Here is a 17183-nt window from a genome sequence, read left to right as displayed (position 1 = left end):
TCAAATCTACTTAGAATATGAAATACTAACATGTTACCAATTAGGTAAATTTTCTGAAGAGAAAATTATGTGGTGCATGCTGTTGCAAGATTTGTCACACAAAATGTTTCAAAAATTGTTAACATGAGACAAAACAGCCCACCACAATTTCTCTACGATGTTCTGATATAGAGATATAGGTCTCACATGGCTAATCTATAACACAGCAATGATGAAGAATAAGCTAAAACACATACATGCATTTACACACAGAAGCAGAAATGGCAGGGTTAGGAAATAAGACTTTGAAATAAATGACCAATCTCCATATGCTTGGTGTCCTTTAAGAGTTCATCAACCTATTTAAATGTTTATCCTATGTTCGAATGTCACATGACTGTTAAAACGGATACCGTCAGAATGATTGACGAAATGTTATTTTAACATAATAATACTGACTTCATAAAGTTAAATCATGCATCCATTGATGAAACCTGTGAACACAATTTCATTGAGTATACATTTTAAATAATAAATAATAATTTTAGCCAGCAGATGGCAGAAGATGACATTCTGCCATCTGTTGGCTAAAATTATTGTTTTCCTTTTACAATTAATTTAACATAAAATTAGTATTGAATATTTAAAAGTAAATAAAGGTAGACACATTTTTAACTCAAATCCTGATAAGCATGCTCTTAAGTATATTAATGAGGGTCTGTGTTTCACACAGAGAGTATATATTTTTCATATAATCCTTTTATTGTGTTATTGTAAGAGAATACTAATTTATGGATTTGGAAACAATAAAGCAAAGTTACATATTTTAATAGAAACATTTTTAGGCTCTGTCATGTTAAATTGTCAAATAGTGGTATAGCTCTGCAATTATTTTCATGTGATTTTAGGCTGGGCCAATAAATAACTGATCCAGATATGTTTTCAATATCAAATTATGTCAATAACAAATGTCATGTTATTTAGTAGATTTGCAGCAGATTTGCTGGTGAGCATTTGTCTGTGTTACTTTCATAAAGTGCTGCTTTTTAGTCGGGTTCTAGCAGGTCATTTATGTGTATAATAACCAATTGCATTATCACATGAAGTTTTTGGTGCAATATTTGAAAAATAACATATAAAAATGTAACAACTTTGTATTATACATCATGTCAGGACACGTTTATGTCATGGAAGGTAGAATAGAATCCTAATGCTACTGATGTAAATAAATGGAGATAATGAAAAACTTTAATCCATATCTTTATGAGTTCCTTTAAACACACATGCTGCAATTCAGTCGTACAAATGGCACCTACACCAATGTGTGACATCACATGAAATCTATGCTTACAAAAGCAGGTATTCAAATTCATTACATTTTGTATTTGATATACCTTTACACACAGAGGACAGAAAAATGTACTGCGCTGATTTTATTGTTGTTGACTGAAAAAATTCTAGTAGTTTTGAAAAGTTGTTTTTGTAATTCAAAGCTAAACAACTAAAGGAATAAGACGTACAATTGGTGATAACAATTTGGCATTCATATTTGCTCACAGACTACAGGAAATTGTATTGCATTGGCTTTAGTGGTGTTGAGTGAAAAACCAAGTATTAGTTCACAAAATAGTTTTTTCATATAAACATAAACATATAGAGCAGTGGTTCTCTACTCCGTTTCTGGAGAACCACTGCTCTGCACATTTTGTATGTTTCTCTCATCTGACACAATCAGTTTAGTTAATAGAGATCTCTACTATTGTGCTGATTATGTGAAGCAGGTGTGTTGAGAACCACTGATCTAGAGAACTGTTTACTTTGCACATATTGTGTTAGATGCAAAGATTTTCAGAAAGATTAACTAAAAATCCTCACAGACACTTGGAAACATAAGACCAACAGTCCCATGAGTTTAGTTGTAATCACACACCATTAGGCTTGACTCGTACATGGTTAATACTGGTTGGCTGTTGAGTGGCATGTTTTCAAAGATAAATAATTATCCTCATAGACCATTATAAAAACCTGAAAGTAGATGTAATGTGCAAAATAACAAGTAGGTCAGACAAATATTTATGTGTCATATACATATGCTATAGTTATGGTTATTTGTTCTTAAGTTATAGCGCCACCTAATGGACAATCTCTGCAATTTTTTGCATGTGACCTCAGCTTGGGTCTATACATATGTGTACCAAGTTTCATGTTGATATCTCATTCCTATCATAAATGATAGCAATTTGAGTATTTGTGGCCCCGCCTCTTCGTACTTTTGACCGTAGTGTTGCGACGACGAGTGCAAAGTTCAACTTTTTTTCGATAATTATTGATATTCAGTGTCTAAGGAATATTCCAGCACTGGATTGGTTCAGATCGGTCAAAAAACCTAGGACTAGTTCGCAAAAGTAGGTTTAAGAGAAAATTATGAATATCTAACAAACGATTCGACTGAGACAAGTGCTTCTTGAGGAAAAGTTGTTCATTAAATGTAGCTCTATTAAATGATATAAAGATCTTGTTGATATCTGAAACACTGCATAATACACAATCACTTAAACATTGAAAAAACGTGATAGCGCCTCCCGGAGGCCGAATTTTTTCTTACTCTGCACAGACCTTCATGGCCAAGAGACAAACAGGTCCACCACGTTTCGTTTCGATCGGCCTCCGTTAACCCTGCCCAATAGCTGCTTTTTCTTGATTGGCCGATGGCGGCCATGTTTTTTGAGCTACGCAAAATTCCTTTCCCACACAGATAGTACCCTAGACCAAGAGCACCCGTGCCAAATCTCAAGTTGATCGGTCCCATATTTCTCTAGTTACAGCTCTTCAAAGTTGAAGTAGTGTTATAGCGCCAACTAGTGGTCAAGCGATGCAATTTTTTGCACGTGACCCCAGAATAGTCCGCTGTATATGTGTACCAAATTTGGTTTCGATACCTCTTTCCAATCCCAAGTTACAGCCATTGAAGTCCAAGAGGCTCCGCCCATTGGGGGCGTTTGGGCGTGGCTTGACGACGACGAGTATAAAGTTCAACTTTTTTTTGATAACTTTTCATATTCACACTCCAAGGAATATTACAGCACTGGAACGGTTCCGATCGGACAAAAAACCTAGGACTAGTTCGTTTTTATTTTTTTCGACAAAATCGAAAATAGCGAAAAAATTTTCATGACGGAAATGAAATCGGAGATATACGTTTTGTTCGTCTTGACGCAAGGAATCCAGGGATATAAGACACTTGACATTTGGACAAGAATTCTGGGAGTTATGAGCATCAACGCGTTTGTTATCGCTATAGCGCCACCTATAGGCCAATCGGGTTGATACTCTATCAACCTCTCCCCAAATTGGGTCCTACCATTTGGCCAAGTCTCAAGTCTCTAGGCCTTACGGTTTGGTCTGCACGATTCGTTCTACGGCAGAAGAAAAATAATAACTAGAAATATAGCTGCAAGCAGCGATTAGCGGGGTTCAAGCGATCTGGGACCTTAAAGGGGTCATAGCGTGAAAATCTGACTTTTTCCATGTGTAAGTGCTATAATTGGATCCCCAGTGCTTATATCAACCTAGAAAACACGAAAAAGATAAAAAATAAAATAATCGAGAGCACAATTGAGTTTCAATTACACAAAACCACCATCATTGTGATCAGTGTTTGCATTTCATCCGCTCATTTGCATTTTAAATGAAACACCCAAAAACGGCACACTTTTGCTCAGGCCTACAAAGTGTCAATTTTAACATGCTATAATAAATTAGCTGTGGAGTATTTTCAGCTAACACTTCACATACACACTCTGGGGACACCAACGATTCATTTTACATCTTAAAAAAACTCATAATATGACCCTTTAAGACCTTTAAGGGCATGCCTGTTTAGATTTGCTTCATTGTTATCAAATATACTTAGAATATGAAATACTAACATGTTACCAATTAGGTAAATTAGGTAAAAGAGAAAATGACGTGGTGCATGCCGTTGCAAGATTTGCCACACAAAATGTTTCAAAAATTGTTAACATGAGACAAAACAGCCCACCACAATTTCTCTATGATATTCTAATATAGAGATATAAGTCTCACAGGGCTAACCTATAACACAGCAATGATTTAGAATAAGCTAACACACATACATGCATTTACACACAGAAGCAGAAATGGCAGAGTTAGGAAATAAGACTTTGAAATAAATGAACAATCTCCATATGCTTGATGTCCTTCAAGAGTTCATCAACCTATTTAAATGTTTCGCCTTTGTCAGAATGTCGCTTGACTGTAAAAACAGATACCGTCAGAATGATTGATAAAATGTTTATTTAACATAATAATAAATGACTTCATAAAGTTAAATCATGTATCCATTGATGAAACGTGAACACAATTTCATTGGGTATACATTTTTGAATAATAAATAATAATTTTACAATTAATTTAACATAAAATTAGTAGTGAATATTGTAAAGGAAAAAAGATAGACAAATTTTTAATTCAAATCCTAATAAGCATGCTCTTAAGTATGTTAATGAGGGTCTGTGTTTCACACAGAGAGTATATAAGAGAATACTGATTTTTGGATTTGGAAACAATAAAGCAATGTTACATATTTTAATAGAAACATTTTTAGGCTGTCATGTTAAATTGTCAAATAGTGGTATAGCTCTGCAATCATTGGCATGTGATTTTAGGGTGGGCCAATAAATAACTTATCCAGATATGTTTTCAATATCAAATTGTGTCAATATCAAATGTCATGTCATTTAGAAGATTTGCAGCATATTTGCTGGTGAGCATTTGACTGTGTTCACTTTCATAAAGTGCAACTATTTAGTTGGGTTCTAGCAGGTCATGTGTGTGAATAATAACCAATTGCATAATTACATGAAGTTTTGGGTGCAATATTTTAAAAAGAACGTATAAAAATGTAACTATATTATACATCATGTCAGGACACGTTTATGTCATGGAAGGTAGAATAGAATACTAATGCTACTGATGTAAATACAGCCAGACATATATCCTCTTGATAGCAGCAATTCATTTCTGATGATGCTCAGAGTTTTGGGTAAAATGGAAAACTTTAATCCATATCTTTATGATTTCCTATAAACATGCGTGCTGCAATTCAGTCGTACAAATGACACCTACACCACTGTGTGACATCACATGAAATCTTTGCATACAACAGCAGGTATTCAAATTCATTACATTTTGTATTTGATATATCTTTACACACAAAGGACAGAAAAAATGTACTATACTGATTTTATTGTTGTTGACTGAAAACCCTAGGAGTAATTTTGAAAAGTTGTTTTTGTAATTCAAACTTAAACAACTAAAAGAATAAGACTTACAATTGGTGATCACAATTTGGCATTTATATTGTCTCACAGACTACAGGAAATTGTACTGCATTGTCTTTACTGTTGTTGAGTGAAAAACCAAGTATTAGTTAACAAAATTGTTTTTTCATATAAACATAAACATCTAGAGCAGTGTTTCTCTACTCCATTTCTGGTGGACCACTGCTCTGCACATTTTGAATGTTTCTCTCATCTGACATAATCAGTTTAGTTCATAGAGATCTCTACTATTGTGCTAATTATTTGAAGCAGGTGTGTTGAGAACCACTGATCTAGAGAACTTTTACTTCACACACATTTTTTCAGAAAGATGAACCTGAAAGTAGATTTTATATGCAAATAACAATTACGTCAGACCAATACTTATATATCATATACACATGCTATAGACATTGTTCATTGTTCTCATGTTATAGCACCACCTAGTGGAAAATCTCTGCCATTTTTTGCAGTTGCTATGAATATAAATGGCATCGACTTTACCATATATGGTGGCAGACAAGGCACAGTATGTTGCTAATTGTTTAGCCCTCTTTTTGGGCATCCTAAGTTGTTGTAGCCCTGATACAACCAGCATGTGTATATGGCCTAAAACACACACACACACACACACACACACACACATTTATAAAAGCAAGCAGAAATCGCAATGTTGGACAATAAGACTTAATACTCACATACAACAATATACAAAGGAATAACATTGAGAACCACTGATCTAGGGGACAGTTAACGTAACACCCGTTGTTCTAGATGCAAATATTTCCAGAATGATGAGCCAAAAATCCTCACAGACACTTGAGAACATAAGACAAACAGGCCCATCAGTTTAGTTGTAATCACACACCATTACACTGGACTCGTACATGGTTAATGCTGGCTGGCTGTTGGTCTCATGTTTTTTAAGATATGTAATTATCCTAATAGACCCTTATAAGAATCTGAAAGCAGATGTTAAGTGCAAAATAACAAGTAGGTCAGACAAATATTTATGTGTCGTATACATATGCTATAGTCATCGTTCTTTGTTCTTAGGTTATAGCGCCACCTAGTGGACAATCTCTGCAATTTTTTGCATGTGACCTCGGCCTAGGTCTATACATATGTGTACCAAGTTTCGTGTTGATATCTGATTCTTATCATAAATGATAGCCATTTAAGTATTTGTTGCACTGCCTGTTCGTACTTTTAACCGTGGTGTTGCGACGAAAAGTGGAAAGTTCAACTTTTTTTTGATAATTATTGATATTCAGTGTCTAAGGAATATTCCAGCACTGGATTGGTTCAGATCGGTCAAAAAACCTAGGACTAGTTCGCAAAAGTAGGTTTAAAAGAAAATGATGAATATCTAACAAACGATTCGACTGAGACAAATGCTTCTTGAGGAAAAGTTGTTCATTATAAGTACCTCTATTAAATGATATGAAGATCTTGTTGATATCTGAAACACTGCATAATACACAATCACTTAAACACTGAAAAAACGCGATAGCGCCTCCCGGAGGCCGAATTTTTTCTTACTCTGCACAGACCTTCATGGCCAAGAGACAAACAGGCCCAACGCGTTTCGTTTTGATCGGCCTCTGTTAACCCTGTCTAATAGCTGCTTTTTCTTGATTGGCCGATGGCGGCCATGTTCTTTTAGCTACGCAAAATTCCTTTTAGACATAGATAGTACCCTAGACCAGGAGCAACGGTGCCAAATCTTAAGTTGATCGGTTCCATATTTCTCTGGTTACAGCCCTTCAAAGTTGAGGTGGTGTTATAGCGACAACTAGTGGTCAAGCGATGCAATTTTTTTCACGTGACCCCAGAATAGTCCGCTGTATATGTGTACCAAATTTGGTTTCGATACCTCTTTCCAGTCCCAAGTTATAGTCATTTAAGTCCAAGAAGCTCCGCCCATTGGGGGCGTTTGGGCGTGGCTTGACGACGACGAGTATAAAGTTCAACTTTTTTTGATAACTTTTTATATTCACACTCCAAGGAATATTACAGCACTGGAACGGTTCCGATCGGACAAAAAGCCTAGGACTAGTTCATTTTTATTTTTTTCGACAAAATCGAAAATAGCGGAAAATTTTTAATGACGGAAATGAAATCGGAGATATACATTTTGTTCGTCTTGACGCAAGGAATCCAGGGATATAAGACACTTGACATTAGGTCAAGAATTGTGGAAGTTATGAGCATCAACGCGTTTGCCATCGCTATAGCGCCCCCCATTGGCCGATTGGGGTGACACTTTGTCAACTTCACGCACGAGTGAGACCTACCATTTGGCCAAGTCTCAAGTCTCCAGGCCTTACGGTTTGGTCTGCACGTTCCGTTTTACGGCAGAAGAAAAATAATAAATAGAATAAATATAGCTGCAAGCAGCGATTACCGGGGTTCAAGCGATTTGGGACATTAAGACCATTAAGGGCATGGCTGTGTAGATTTGCTGCATTGTACAAAATAAATGATGAAAAATAAGATACCAGACACACGTGTTCAAAGTTATTAGCAAAAATTGCTATCGTTCAGTGAAATGTCTCCCTCTCTTCTCACGGAACATTGACAAATAGAACACTGAAGGAAATGTTTGTGGTGCTTGCAATGGCAAAACTCGGGTCACAAAATGTTAAAATAGGGTTAATGAGTCAAAAGAGCCGAACCCCACGTCTCTACGATGTTCTGATACAGAGATACAGCTTGCTAAATGGTTGCTAGGGTATTCTCATTGGTTGCTAGGGAGTGACTTGCAATCCATCAATGATTATACTCAAAGCCATGAAAGGAATAATCCATGATGACTCATGATTTTAAATGTAAGGTTACAGTATTTTTAAGTGAAAATAACAAATTACCACTAGGTGGCGCTATGACAAACTCGTGCATGGAATCTCAGGTCATGACTGTGTTACATCTAGCTAGTATCATGGCTGTACACTTTAGTTTATTGAAAAAACAGTTGTTTGACCATAGGGTTTGCTCAATGTCATAGGTTTTGTTAAATTATGAGGCCAACTAGTGGTGCAGGCATACCATTTTTTTTTGTATTGCCTCAGACTGTGCTCAGGCATCAGCGTATCAAATCTGGTGAAAAAATATCATTTCGTTGCGGAGTTATAACCATTTATGTGTAAAAACACAAAATTTTGAGGTAATTTTTCGTTTTTTGCAATTTTCGGCCATTTCTGATGAAAATTTTAACATAACGCCAATAGAACTTTTTGTTCAGAAGGTAATACAATGTTCTTCCTATGGTCGTTTCGAGTCGATCGGAATAACCCTCGCGGAGTTATTCGCGCGTGTTTTTTAAGCGCTATTTTCCTGTGCAGAACCAACCGTAAAGCAAAACCTGGCATTTCTTTGGCATGCTCCAAAGAAAAAAGTTGCATGAAAATATGTTAAACTCAGCCTAAGTTATAAGCGTTTAAATGATTCGTCTGACCACTAGGTGGCGCTGTGACGAAACGACGCATGCCACCTCAGGCCATGACTGTCATCACAAGTACCAAGTGTCGTGTTAATACTTCATTCCTGTCCGCAGTTATATCCAATAAATCCCTAGTGGCTGCGCACACTTCAGACGTTTGGGCGTGGCATGTCGACCGTGAGTCGAAAGTTCAACTTTTTTTCAATAATTATTGATATTCGAACTCCAAGGAACATTTAGCACCGAAACGATTCCGATCGAGCGAAAAACGTAGGACTAGTTCGTTTTTATTTTTTTCCACAAAATCAAAAATAGCGGAAAATTTTTAATGACGGAAATGAAATCGGAGATATACATTTTGTTCGTCTTGACGCAAGGAATCCAGGAATATAAGACACTTGACATTTGGACAAGAATTGTCGAAGTTATCGCTGTAGCGCCCCCCATAGGCCGATTGGGATGACACTCTGTCATCTTCGCGCACGAATGAGACCTACCATTTGGCCAAGTCTCAAGTCTCTAGGCCTTACGGTTTGGTCTGCACGATCCGTTTTACGGCAGAAGAAAAATAATAAAAAGAATAATAAATAATAATAAAAATCAGTACAAATACAATAGGGTTTCAGCCCTTCGGGCTTGAACCCCTAATAATAAAAATCCATACAAATACAATAGGGTTTCAGCCCTACGGGCTTGAACCCCTAATAAAACAGACAAATACAATAGGTTTTCAGCACTTCGTGCTCGAAACCCTAAATATAGCTGCAAGCAGCAATTGCCGGGTTTCGAGCTTTAAGGCAATGTCAAAAACCTCACACTTCGCTTACCAGGCTGAGCAGTTAAACCCGAACACAGCCACAATGAATGTTAGACCACCTCGCTTCAGAAAATGAAAGAGATGGTCAAAAAAGATCATACAGACTATGTATGCTTACACACAGGTGCACCTATAAGACAAACATGTAATGTCCTTAATGTGACGTTATGAGGATAATTTGTTAAGGAGAATTAGTTTTTCAGATTTATAACGTAACATACAATTCAGAAATGGCCGTGTTTAGTTGAACTACAAGGCCATTGAGTCGTGGTATGGTGCAATGGTGCAAACAGACTGCACAAGTGTACATAAGAAACAAACACAGCAGCGCAGCAGACCGCAAGGACCTACAGTGAACATCAAACACAGCTGGAAAGATAATGCTTGACTTATTTAATGTCCTCCTGAATTGTGTTATGATAACCCCAGGCAGGGCCGCCTTAACCTAATGTGAGGCCCCGGGGCTAAGAGGTTTTGTAGGCCCTCCTTCCCCTTGATTTATAGTCTAATTTTTTTTTTAAGTGTAATATCTAGGTACATCACAAAATGCATTAGTTTCTTTCGAGACATACAACAGTGAGTTTTCCCTCTTTGAGCCAGAAAACACCATAATATTGTTATTAACATATCACTGAGCCCACTTGAGCATAAACACAAGACACTTTATTTAACAACCACACACAGCAACATGTGGTGATAATAAAACCAAAATGTGTGAAAGTATATATGTTTATAAGCTTTATATATATATAGTTTTTGGAAAATACAAATTTGCAGAAAATTGCCACTCACAACTAAATGCTCACCACAGTTTTAAAAATATAATAAGTTAAAGTTAGTTTTAAAGTGAAAATGCATTAATGATAACAAAAGATAAGTCTTTATAGACAGAATCTTGTTAAATGCATTAATGATAACAAAAGATAAGTCTTTAGACAGAATCTTGTTTTTTAATCAGTTATTTATTTTGTAGGCTATTGAAGATATAGTATGCATTGTATTTAGTATTTATGCATACATAAGCATGTAAAACGACCAAGTATGAATATGCACAAGACAGACAGGGAACATACCTGTATATAAGATCTTAAGATAATGAGATTATAATGGTGCTATCAGGGGATGATCATTTGAGATGGTCTAGTCGCTCTTTACTTTCTTAGACTTGCACCTTTACCGTTGCGTCTCTTTCTCGTCTTTCTAAACCAACAGATGTGTGTACTGTGAGCTAACGTCGCGTCAAACATCGCTCCAGCTGCGCACGCGTCACTGATATAAACGCGAGTAAACTTAAACTTTATAACAATTAACAGCATTATGTGCGGGAACTCCTTTCTTAATTTAGCGGCACAGTTTCTTGTGCACGTTTGGAGAGACTTCTGCATGCCAGAGACTCAGACAGCTGCACGAGCACAGAGAGAGCAAACAAGCGAGCGCGCGCGCGAAAGAGAGAGAGACCTGCACCTCAGTGCTTATTATGAAATTTCAGAAATTACTCTTTCATTTGTTGGTGGATTATTTCCCGTATCTCTGTCACACTCAGTCTAACATGCAGGAATGTCAAGTTGACAACGCGCACATAATTACATCACGCGGAATAAAAAATATGTTACGTCTAACATTTTATTTCACGTTAAGTTACAACGGACCAATCAGCAGCCATGTAACGTGCAATTAGAGTGATTGACAGAAAACCTGACAAGTTACAAAACAATATGACCTTTTCAGCTCATCATGAACGCAAACTTGGGAGGCCCTTGAACTTGGGAGGCCCCTGGGCTTCAGCCCAGGTAAGCCCGTGCATTAAGGAGGCCTTGACCCCAGGACTAAGCACAAGGCAAAACCGGGCATGTTTGGTATCGTTGGACTCTGCAACAATTCAGGACTCCTGTGAAAAAAGTCCCATGAAAATACGGTGACTGCAGCCAAAGTTGTAGGCATGTAAAATATGCGTCCGAAACTGCAGGCTCCCTCAGGTCCTGACTGCCATCAGAATTACCGAGTACAATGTCATTACGCATACGTTTGGTGAAGATACAACCTTAAATACATTAGTTATCAGCAAGAAAACGGCTCTCATTCAGTGAAATCTCTCCGCTCTCTACTCACTTCTAAGTGAAAATAACAAATAAGCACAGGGTGGCGCTACGACAAAATTGTGCATGCAACGTCAGGTCATACCTTTGTTACATTTAGCTAGTATCATGGCTAAACACTTCAGTTTAGTGAAAAAACTGTTGTAAGACCATTGGGCTCGCTCAATGTCAAAGGTTTTGTTCAATTATGAGGCCAACTAGTGGTGCAGGCATATTATTTTTTGGGTATTGCCTCAGACTCTGCTCAGACATCAGTGTATCAAGTCTGGTGAAAAAATGTCATTTCGTTGCAGAGGTATAACCATTTATGTGTAAAAACGACAAATTTTGGGGTAATTTTTCGTTTTTTGTAATTTTCGGCCATTTCTGATAACAATTTTAACATAACGCCAATAGACTTTTTTGTTCAGAAGGTAATGCAATGTTCTTCCTATGGTCGTTTCGAGTCGATCGGAATAACCCTCGCGGAGTTATTCACGCGTGTTTTTTAAGCGCTATTTTCCTGTGCAGAACTAACTGTAAGGCGAAACCTGGCATGCTTGGTATCGTAGGACTCGGAAACAATTCAGGATGCTAAAAAAAACAACTCCCATGAAAATCTCTTGACCACAGATAAAGTTATAGGCGTGAAAGTTGGAACCATTGCATAATCACAGTATTTAGTGCCATTTTCCCCGTTATAGCGCCATCTAGTGTCCGATCGGCGAGATTTTTATATCACGACCTTAGACCGATGGCCTACACATATGATTCAAGCCCTATGATGATATCTCAAACGCCTCTCGAGTTATGGCCGTTTAAATGTTTTAAGCTCCGCCCAGTTCGGTTTTTGGCCACTCCTTGCATGTTTGAATACAAATTTCAACTTTTTTTCGATAATTATTCATATTCACACTCCACAGAATCAATCAGCCTTGGTTAGGTTCGGATCGGGCAAAAAACCTAGGACTAGTTCGCAAAAGTATATTTGAATGTTATCGTCAATAACTAACGAACCGTTTGATTGACAGCAATGCGTCAAGAGGCAAAGTTTTTCGTCATGAGCCGATCTATCATATGATGTCATGTTTGTGTGTGTATGTCAAACGTCACGTGATACAGGCACCGAAATACGGTATTACGCCCCCTAGTGGCCAAATTACACCACAAATCTTACAGGCCTTCAGGAGCAGTACACGAAGAAGCACAGTGCATTTCTTTCCGATCGACCTCCGTTAACCCTGTCAAATCAGTCCTCAACATTCATTGGCTGATGACGGCCATGTTTTTGGAGAAACACCAATGTCCTTCTAGACCCTCATGGTACATTGCACAAAGACACACCATACAAAATATTAAGTGTATCGGGCTAACGGTTGTGTAGTAATAGCCATTCCCGAGCTCAAGCCTGTTATAGCGCCACCTAGTGGCCAAAATCTGCATCTTTTTTACTGTGACCCCGGACTGAGCTATTACACATGTGTACCAAACCTCGTTAAGATATCTCAAACCGTTCACCAGTTATAGCCATTTCATTGATGGTAGGCTACTTCCTGTATGGAGTTTTGGCGCCCCTTAGTGACCCTAAAGCGTAATTTCAAATTCTGTTCGATTATTATTTACCTACTCACTCCACAGATTTCTCCTGCATTGGAACGGTTCCGATTGGGCGAAAAACCTAGGACTAGTTCATTTTGGCTTGAAATGTATATTATGCAAATTAGCGGAAAAATTTGCATACCGGAAATGAAATCGGAGATATACATTTTTTAAGTTTGGAGCCAGGGATTACAATGAGACCAAACACTTGAGTGTATGATGTCCAGTTTAGGAGTTATGAGCCCCAACACGTCGAGCATTGCTATAGCGCCACCTATGGGCCGATTTGGCTGATTCACTGTATCTGAGTAGCCTGCTAATATACAACCAGTTGACCAAGTGGCAAGTTTCTACGACTTACGGTTTGGCCTGGGCAACGCGTTTTACAGTGGAAAAATAATAAATAAATATAGCTGCAAGCAGCAATTGCCGGGTTTCGAGCTTTAAGGCAACGTCAAAAACCTCACACTTCGCTTACCAGGCGGAGCAGTTACACCCGAACACAGCCACAATGAATGATAGACCACCTCGCTCCAGAAAAATGAAAGAGATGGTCAAAAAAAGATCATACAGACTATGTCTGCTTACACACAGGTGCACCTATAAGACAAACATGTGATGTTCTTAATGTGACGTAATGAGGATAATTTGTTAACTAGAATTAGTTTTTCAGATTTATAACGTAACATACAATTCAGAAATGGCCGTGTTTAGTTGAACTACAAGGCCATTGAGTCGTGGTATGGTGCAATGGTGCAAACAGACTGCACACGTGTACATAAGACACAAACACAGCAGCGCAGCAGACCGCAAGGACCTACAGTGAACAGCAAACACAGCCGGAAAGATAATGCTTGTCTTATTTAATGTCTTCCTGAATTGTGTTATGATAACCCCAGGACTAAGCATAAGGCAAAACTGGGCATGTTTGGTATCGTTGGACTCTACAACAATTCAGGACTCCTGTGAAAAAAGTCCCATGAAAATACGGTGACTGCAGCCAAAGTTGTAGGCGTGTAAAATATGCTTCCGAAACTGCAGGCTCCCTCAGGTCCTGACTGTCATCAGAATTACCTAGTACCATGTCATTACGCATACGTTTGGTGAAGATACAACCTTAAATACATTAGTTATCAGCAAAAAACGGCTCTCATTCAGTGAAATCTCTCCATATAACCATTTATGTGTAAAAAACGACAAATTTTGAGGTAATTTTTCGTTTTTTGTAATTTTCGGCCATTTCTGATGGAAATTTTAACATAACGCCAATAGACTTTTTTGTTCAGAAGGTAATGCAATGTTCTTCCTATGGTCGTTTCGAGTCGATCGTAATAACCCTCGCGGAGTTATTCGCGCGTGTTTTTTAAGCGCTATTTTCCTGTGCAGAACTAACTGTAAGGCGAAATCTGGCATGCTTGGTATCGTAGGACTCGGAAACAATTCAGGATGCTAAAAAAGCAACTCCCATTAAAATCTCTTGACCACAGATAAAGTTATAGGCGTGAAAGTTGTAACCATTGCATAATCACAGTATTTAGTGCCATTTTCCCCGTTATAGCGCCATCTAGTGTCCGATCGGCAAGCTTTTTATATCACGACCTTAGACCGATGGCCTACACATATGATTCAAGCCCCATGATGATATCACAAACCCCTCTCGAGTTATAGCCGTTTAAATGTTCTAAGCTCCGCCCAGTTCGGTTTTTGGCCACTCCTCGCGTGTATGAATACAAATTTCAACTTTTTTTTGATAATTATTCATAATCACACTCCACAGAGTCAATCAGCCTTGGTTAGGTTCAGATCGGACGAAAAACCTAGGACTAGTTCGCAAAAGTAGGTTTGAACGTTATCGCCAATAACTAACGAACCGTTTGATTGACAGCAACGCTTCAAGAGGCAAAGTTTTTCGTCATGAGCCGATCTATCATATGATGTCATGTTTGTGTGTGTATGTCAAACATCACGTGATACAGGCAACAAAATACGGTATTACGCCCCCTAGTGGCCAAATGACACCGTAATTCTTACAGGCCTTCAAGAGCAGTACACGAAGAAGCACAGTGCGTTTTGTTCCGATCGACCCTTGTTAACCCTGTCAAATCAGTCCTCAACCTTCATTGGTCGATGACGGCCATGTTTTTGGAGATACGCCAATGTCCTTCTAGACCCTCATGGTACATTGCACAAAGACACACAGAACAAAATATTAAGTGTATCGGGCTAACGGTTGTGTAGAAATAGCCATTTTCGACCCTCAAGCTTATTATAGCGCCACCTAGTGGCCAAAATCCGCGTATTTTTTCCTGTGACCCCGGAGTGAGCTGATACACATGTGTACCAAACCGCGTTAAGATATCTCTAACCGTTCACGAGTTATAGCCATTTTCCTGGAGATAGTCTACTTCCGGTATTGAATTTTGGCGCCCCTTAGTGACACTGAAGCGAAATTACACATTCTGTTCGATAATTATTTACCTACTCACTCCACAGATTTCTCCTGCGTTGGAACGATTCCGATCGGGCGAAAAACCTAGGACTAGTTCAGTTTGGCTTGAAATGCATATTATGCAAATTAGCGAAAAAATTTGCATACCGGAAATGAAATCGGAGATAAACATTTTTTAAGTTTGGAGCCAAGGATTACAATGATACCAAACACTTGAGTGTAGGATGTCCGGTTTAGGAGTTATGAGCCCCAACGCGTCGGGCATTGCTATAGCGCCACCTATGGGCCGATTTGGCTGATTCACTGTATCTGAGTAGCCTGCTAATATACAACCAGTTGACCAAGTGGCAAGTTTCTACGACTTACGGTTTGTGCTGGGCGACGCGTTTTATGGCGGAAAAATAATAATAATAATAATAATAATAATAATAATAATAATAATAATAATAATAAAACAGACAAATACAATAGGTTTTCAGCACTTCGTGCTCGAAACCCTAATAATAATAATAAAACAGACAAATACAATAGGTTTTTAAGCACTTCGTGCTCAAAACCCTAAAAATAGCTGCAAGCAGCAATTGCCGGGTTTCGAGCTTTAAGGCAACGTCAAAAACCTCACACTTCGCTTACCAGGCGGAGCAGTTAAACCCGAACACAGCCACAATGAATGTTAGACCACCTCGCTTCAGAAAATGAAAGAGATGGTCAAAAAAGGATCATACAGACTATGTATGCTTACACACAGGTGCACCTATAAGACAAACATGTAATGTCCTTAATGTGACGTTATGAGGATAATTTGTTAAGGAGAATTAGTTTTTCAGATTTATAACGTAACATACAATTCAGAAATGGCCGTGTTTAGTTGAACTACAAGGCCATTGAGTCGTGGTGTGGTGCAATGGTGCAAACAGACTGCACAAGTGTACATAAGAAACAAACACAGCAGCGCAGCAGACCGCAAGGACCTACAGTGAACATCAAACACAGCTGGAAAGATAATGCTTGACTTATTTAATGTCCTCCTGAATTGTGTTATGATAACCCCAGGCAGGGCCGCCTTAACCTAATGTGAGGCCCCGGGGCTAAGAGGTTTTGTAGGCCCCCCTTCCCCTCGATTTATAGTCTAATTTTTTTTTTAAGTGTAATATCTAGGTACATCACAAAATGCATTAGTTTCTTTCGAGACATACAACAGTGAGTTTTCCCTCTTTGAGCCAGAAAACACCATAATATTGTTATTAACATATCACTGAGCCCACTTGAGCATAAACACAAGACACTTTATTTAACAACCACACACAGCAACATGTGGTGATAATAAAACCAAAATGTGTGAAAGTATATATGTTTATAAGCTTTATATTTATATAGTTTTTGGAAAATACAAATTTGCAGAAAATTGCCACTCACAACTAAATGCTCACCACAGTTTTAAAAATATAATAAGTTAAAGTTAGTTTTAAAGTGAAAATGC

The sequence above is a fragment of the Paramisgurnus dabryanus genome, chromosome 4 (genome assembly GCF_030506205.2).
Source record: "Paramisgurnus dabryanus chromosome 4, PD_genome_1.1, whole genome shotgun sequence".
Taxonomy (NCBI): domain Eukaryota; kingdom Metazoa; phylum Chordata; class Actinopteri; order Cypriniformes; family Cobitidae; genus Paramisgurnus; species Paramisgurnus dabryanus.
The sequence above is the reverse complement of the archived record's forward strand: the minus strand, read 5'-3'. Positions refer to the sequence as shown.